The sequence below is a fragment of the Magnolia sinica genome, chromosome 18 (genome assembly GCF_029962835.1).
Source record: "Magnolia sinica isolate HGM2019 chromosome 18, MsV1, whole genome shotgun sequence".
NCBI lineage: Eukaryota > Viridiplantae > Streptophyta > Magnoliopsida > Magnoliales > Magnoliaceae > Magnolia > Magnolia sinica.
The window spans coordinates 33,589,799-33,597,314 of record NC_080590.1 but is presented as its reverse complement, the minus strand read 5'-3'; positions in this window follow the sequence as shown (position 1 = coordinate 33,597,314).

Genomic DNA, 7,516 nt, shown 5'->3' with positions numbered 1-7,516 from the left:
AGGAATGGTGGTATGGGACACCATGTCTATGCTGTCGGCCTTCACTGGGGTAACGAGCCTACCCGTAGTGACTGCAAGCATCATTTTTTTTACAACTTGCCTATTGTATATATTTATCTAGGAGTGATGAACCTAGACGGATCAAGAACACGGGCGTAAGACTACTGTGGTCGTCTCACACCTAGTGATTCAGTTGAGATCGATGTTTAAAGAGGAAGGTGTCCTAGCTTCCCCAAACTGCTGAATGAATGGTCATAATTAATTATTCCACTAACATAATCATCTAATGCATTGCATTAGCTTAGAATGTGGTGAAACAGGCATTAGAGTCGCGTGTTGAGGAAGCATTGTCTTTTGCGAACCAAGTGGTCAGAGTCGCGTGCTGAGGAAATGTTGTATGGTGAGGGCATACATCATTTCATAAACTCCATTATTCGTATTAAGAAGAGTAAATAGGAAATGTTTGTTTTACATTGTCTTATCATTCCTTTATTAATAGACTTGATAACATGTGTAACCCATGCTTTATGGAACCACTGAGTTGATCACTCACTCCCACTTTGAGACGGTGTTTTAAAACACCAACTAGACGCTAGTGTAGATGCAGGTACCGTCGATGCCGATGCGCTGGAGCAAGCATTCATGGATGAAGAGGAGGAGTTCTCATATTTTCAGCTCTTGGATGGGCCGATGTAGGCCACGTACTTCTGGACAGGGAGCGCTGGACAAATAGGCTTAGCTAGATGTTATACTGCCACATTTTGCTTATTTTTTTGGAATCGTATATATATACATTAAACCCAGCTGTGGACCCATACTTTAGAAGGAACTTTATGATATATGTTTTGATTTACACATCTGCTTTGATCACATTAAACTTGGAGTATAATATATTGTTTAGTATAATTCTATGCATGCTCAAATGCCCAATGTGAAAGTAATCGGGGAATTGGCTTCCGCAAAGCATAAGTGATGTTCGGAATCTCGGGAGTCGAGCTTTGCTTGACTCTCGAATTCAGGGCGTTACACAATGCCACACATGTAACAAATGACCCATATTCTGTTAACTGTGTGCAATTAGAAATAGTATCAAGCGTGCTAAAGTCGCACCCAATTTGATATCGATTGAACACTTGCAACTCCGAGTGCCAAACTAGCTGGATTAGGATCAAACCTGTAATATGACTGTTTAACCACTAATGTTATAGCAATCATGTGATTTAGAATAGGAGGGTTAGTCCTTCCATGGAATCTTTTTGCCTTGCAGTAAGGACTTTTCTTTCAATAGTGATCGCGGTTTCAAATTTCTCAGCAATGCGATAATGGACAAATAAGATTAAAAATAAGGTTGATCATCAATTTTATTGATTTAGTATGTAAAAATAGTACAATCAACGAAATAAAATCAAATTAAGTAGAGAAAATAAAAATAAAAATTTATCTACGAATGCCTGTGTAGACAGAACAACGAAGGTGTATAGTTTGTAAGACGTGGCTGGTATGATTTATCAAATATGGACTTGGTGATCGATAAGATCCAATGATAGAGGTCGTTGATATTTAATATACTTTTAACGCGCACTGCAACAATGGTATTGGAAAATAACAAGTTTAAGCTAATATAAGGATTTCGAACTTAATACAGTATGACTAGACAAAAGTAAAATATCTAAGCTAAGAAACCAAGACAGATAGCATTGTGTTGTAGAGGTTGATTGCTTGTGTGTGGAGATGGCTTGGATCTCTCCATCAAGTGCTGATTATATAGACTTGGAAGGACAATGGCCAAGTCGAGATTTTCTTGTTTGTTCTCAAAGGTTTCTTAGTTGTGTCCTAACAAGATTTGGATTATGTTGCCATCGTGATCTTCTCCTCTATAATTTTGGACGATTTTATTTCTTAACTCTCTGTAGTTTCTATGAAAGCACTGATCGTCTCCAGAAAACTTTTTTTTTTGCATGATTGTATAAGTGGCCTTACCGTGCATATCCTGGATTGTAAGATATCCGACATCAGCGGGGCTTTATATATCTTGCTATACTGCTAGGTTACACATGCCACTCGTGCAATGGTCACATATTCTTTACGCAATCTTTTTTTTCTCTACAATAAACGTATACAGTTCTAATTCATGCTACTTTTGACAGGCTACATGTCGCTAAGAATATATATCAAGAATTTCTCAAGGCACGAGTGCGATTTGCCTTCCATTGCTCATACAATAACGTCGACATGTGACAACGATAATGTGGACTCCGTTAGGTTAAGTGTAAACATGGTCCACTTATGATTTGGATCTACTTTATTTTTAGGCTCATTCTCTAAAATAAGTTGGCAAACAAATGTATAGCATGGATATAAGACAAATACATTAAGGGGCCCCATAGTCAGGGATCCCACCTTCTATTTGGGTGAAGCCTGCATGTAAGCATGATAAGAGGGCAGTTGTGCAATAAAGGTTCATTATGATGTCTGTATAACACCTACACTATTTAGATTATCTTATGTTAAGACATCATCTTAAAAATAAGATAAATTTAAAGCTTTAGTGGACCATAACACTAAAAAGTATGCATGAATCACCTAATGTCCCTGCCTTGCTCACCGTCTCATGTAACTGCAACTTTTTTCTCTTTATTTTTATCACTTTCCTTTGTTCTCTCTGCTTAGGATACATCCATTTTTTCCAAGTTCTTAATAGCTCGAGATTGCAGGTCCTACTAATATCTAAGTAGATTTGTATACGAACTGAGTTAGCTCAGTTAACTCGCTCGACTCAACTCGAAAAAGCTCGATTTGGCTAAGTTCAAAATTGAGTTCAAGCTGAGTTGAGCTGATTTTTTTAGCTTGAAATTTCTAGCTTACCCAAGCTCGACTCAACTTGGATCGAACTTCAATTCGAATTGACTCGGATTGAATCGGCTTGGTGAGTTGGTTATTTTGATATTGATGTTGCTCACCAGCTGTTTAATGAAATGTCTAAATGAAGTCCTGTTTCATGAGCAAAAATTCTCCATGGGATCGGCTAGTGGCAAGGAAGTAATGGGTACAAACAAATCATTACAAAAAAAAAATTTTAAATTAAAAATAATAATAATAAATTCACATTATAAAACTGTTCTCAAATCATGATTTTGATATTTCCCCACGGAAACTGTTCTCAAATCATGATTTTGATATTGCCCACCCGTGTTTGATAAAATACCTATAAACTGCTGAACTGTTTTGCATTAAGTGAATGCTTTGTATTTTAGAAATTGCGGCGTAGGCTTGAATTGGCCCGTGCTGTTGACCGAGCCAAGCCGAATTCTACATGGGATTAGTTTCTAGCTGAGCCGAGCGATGCCCAGGATGACACGGTTCAACTCGTGTACAGATCTATATCTAAGGTTTACTGCCTAAAATGCGTGGCCCACAATTTCAAAATCGAAAGCATTGTTAAGGTAGGCCCCATTGTCGATGAGCAATGCCTTGGAAATCTCCCATGTTGAAAGAATCTATACTTTTGATAATTGGCATTTTTTCACCGACCATTGATAAATCTCCCATGCTGGAAGAATCCATACTTTCTTTTTTTCTTTTTCTTTTTCTGGTCTCAGAGGGTTAGGATCTATCAATCTGGAATATCTCTGCTGCATCTCCCGTCCAAGGGTGGGGCCCATGAGAGCAATGGTTTAGATCAATGATACTTTGGTCCCCAGGAATTATATAATTGTTCAGCAAGCTGTATAAATCCATCATGGTGAGAGAAACAAGCAACAACTAATACAATCTTATCCAAGGGTCGCCAAGCTGAGATCAAGCGGTCTTAATCAAGGGTGAGGAAAAAAAAAAGTCCAGGTATGGCCGTCCACATCAGTGTCCAATCATTTCCTTTATAGTTAAATTGGTGTATTCAAATAGCCTATCAAAACACTATCCGAACACGACTTTGACCGAAAGAGGTATTCCAGAAATGTACGTGCTACTCTTGGCACGTGCCAAGTGTTAACCATTGTTGTTTCATGTGAGTGGGCACACGTGTGCAAGATCATAGCTGCTCGTCAGATACACTAGGCTGAAAGGTCTGGTGATTGAAAAATCCTAGCCGTCCATATTTGGTATTTTTTTGGCTTTGAACCATTGTTGTGATTCTTTCTAATAACTTATCCAAGGGCCAGGATCTATCCAATAAAGGAAAATTTTTGGTACATGGGTCATCCATGACTGAGAAGGGATTGGCTACTCTCCCTACCACTAGCCAATGGCTAGTCGTCGGTGCTCCGTGGGCCCCACCATTATGTAGGTGTTTCATCCATGCCGTCCACCCATTCTTCCAGATAATTTTATAAAATGAGCCTAAAAATGAGATCGATCCAAATCTCAAGTAGACCGCACAGTGTTAATTAAATGCCCACCATTAAAAAGTTTTCCAGGCCACAAGTTTTGGATCAAGCTGATTTATATTTTTATCCCTTCATCCAAGTCCGTATGACCTAATCAAGAGGTTAGATGTCAAATAAACATTATAGTGGACCCTAGAAGGTTTTTAATAGTGGACAATGAATCACAACTGTTTTCCCATGGTGTGGTCCAGTTGAGATTTATATCTACCTCATGTTTTTGGGTCAATTCTTAAAATTATCTTTCAAAATGGATCGACAGCGTAATAAAACACACACATCATGGCGGGTTCACGACCACTAGCCACCTGGCTGCTGGCAGCGTCACTACCCAAACCACGTCCAAAGCTCGTGTCCAGGCCACACGTGCCAGAATAGCATGATAGGTCGGAGATCCAATCCATCCATCAGAAAGGCACCACAATATTGATGTCGTAGCCCAAGAATCAGGGTTGATCAGCTGCTCAGGTGGTCCACAGTTCGCAAAAAAAATGTGCGGATCTGAAAAACTTGGCTGAATTTTTCTAACCCATCCACCGGTTTCTAATACTGGGCCCACTGCTGATTGCACCAGATTTTTTGTGATGAAAACATGTACAAGTCAGAGCAACAAAGATGGATGGATTAGATCTGGCACCTGTGCGCCGTTCTGGCACGTGTGGCGAGGCCAACAATGACTGGCCTGCATCCTGCACGCGTCACGCCAGCCGCGTGTGCGAGGCCCGGGGATCACATCATCATCGTCAGCGATTTGACATGAGAAAAATAGAGTGTTTTCCTTCTGTACGTCTCACATTTAAGCCACCACCTTATCACGCCCGTCCTAACTTACCATACCAAAATAAGCCCCTGACGTACGGGTGACTTTTTACCAGACCAAAATACCCCCGTTCCTTTCGTGAGTGGATTGGCTGGTGCGGGAAGACGAGCGCTGACGCTCCTCGAACTCCGAATCGTACGAACGGTTCAAAAGAGATAAAGTTACGTGCCCCATATTTATGCATTTATTATATCCAAGGCGTTCATCCATATTCCGAGATCATTTTAGGGCATTATAAATAAATTAAAAAAATCATATCCAAAAATCAATTGGACCACGTCATATATAGCAGCGGAAAATTTGATTTTCACCGTTAAAAATTTCATAGGGCTCACCATGACATTTATTTTTCATCTAATCTATTCATAAGGTTACAAAGACATAGATAAAGGGTAAAAACTAATTTCACATTGATCCAAAATTTCTAACTTTCAATCCCTCACTACGTTCTCCAGTGTGCTCCACTTGATGGTTAGATTTACCTTATTTTTCATCTCAAGCCTTAATACAAGCTCGCCAAATGGATGGACAGTTTAGATATAACACATACCTCATGATGGGACCCACAAAAGCAGTAGGGATTGATCCAGCAAAAAACAAAAAAATAGTGTAGAGGCTATTGCAATAGTCTGTGCAGTATTATTATTATTATTATTATTTTTTAACAATGAGAAGATTTCATTAGGGCCTGTTTGTTTTATCAGAGCATTGGGAAATACACGGGAATTGGTAATTATTACGATTTCACCGTGTTTGAAAATTCATAAAAAATTCATGCCTTTGAAATTGGTTCAAAAGGGATAATTTAAATTTTTAAACTGCAAGGTAATACATATGATATATCCATTCCGTCCATCTGTTTTATTACAATATTTTAGAGCATTAGACAAAAAATGAAGCAGATTCAACACTCAAGTGGCCCACGCCAAAAGAAACAGTAGCCCCACAAAGTTTTTAACGGTAAGTATTCGATTTTCTTTTTATATGATCGTGGTCAACTTGAGTATTGGATATGCCTCACTTTTTTACTCACGCTATGAATTCAACTGGAATAATGGATGAACGGTGTGGATAAGCGAAATGCATCACAGTGGGACCCATAGATATTTTGTAATATTATTAGTTTTCGTGTCAAAAAGTAAACAGTCAAATCAGGTACACTGTAAATGCATGGGGAAATAATTATTACTTTTTTACACGATATTTACCATTTCACCGGAAAATCAAACACGCCTTTAGGTCGATGGTTGAAAATCGATTTCATTCACTTTGCGATCAATTTCAATCGGTTCGCGGTCAATTTCATTTACTTCATTCACTTCGCAGTCAACTTCATTCACTTCGCAGTCAATTTTATTCACTTTGCGGTGAATTTCATTCACTTCGCGATTAATTTTAATTAGTTCGTGGTCAATTTCATTAATTCCATAGTCAATTTCATTCACTTCGTGGTTAATTTCAATCAGTTCGTGGTCAATTTCATTAATTTCGCAGTCTATTTCATTCACTTCGCGGTCAATTTCAATCAGTTCGCGGTGAATTTCATTCACTTTATTTACTTCGCGCTCAATTTCATTTAGTTCATGGTGAATTTTATTCACTTCGCGCTCAATTTCATTTAGTTCGTGGTGAATTTCATTAACTTCATAGTCAATTTCATTCACTTTACGCTCAATTTCATTCATTTCGCGGTCAATTCGTTCACTTCATGGTGAATTTCGCTCACTTCGCGGTCAATTACATTCACTTCGCGGCAATTCCCTTCAATTCGTGGTGAATTTCTTTCACTTTACGGTGAATTTTATTCAATTCATCTACTTCGCAATGAATTTCCTTCACTTCACGGTCAGTTTTATTCCCTTCATTCAATTCGTAGCGAATTTCATTCACTTTATGGTCAATTTCATTCACTTCATGATGAATTTTCTTTACTTTGTGGTCAATTCCATTCACTTCATCACTTCGCGGTTAATTTCCTTTACTTCGCGACCAATTCCATTTACTTCGCGGTTAATTTCCTTCACTTTGCGGTTAATTTCAATGGATACTGTTATAATCTATAACCATAGGGAATCCAATTTTTAGAAATAACATTTCTAATAAAACAGGGGCATTTTTATCCCGTAAATGTGTGTCCGTACAATGGGGAAGTATTCTTGGAAGGTAAGACTGGGAGAGCATGGTAGGGTGTGTGGCTCGTAAGTAAGTCGTACGGTATGAAAAAGCTCCTTGATGAATTGTATTTTAAAGAAGAAAATCACACTTTACGAAAAAAAAGATAATTTTGTTTTTTTTTTTAGCACTAGCGTGTGTG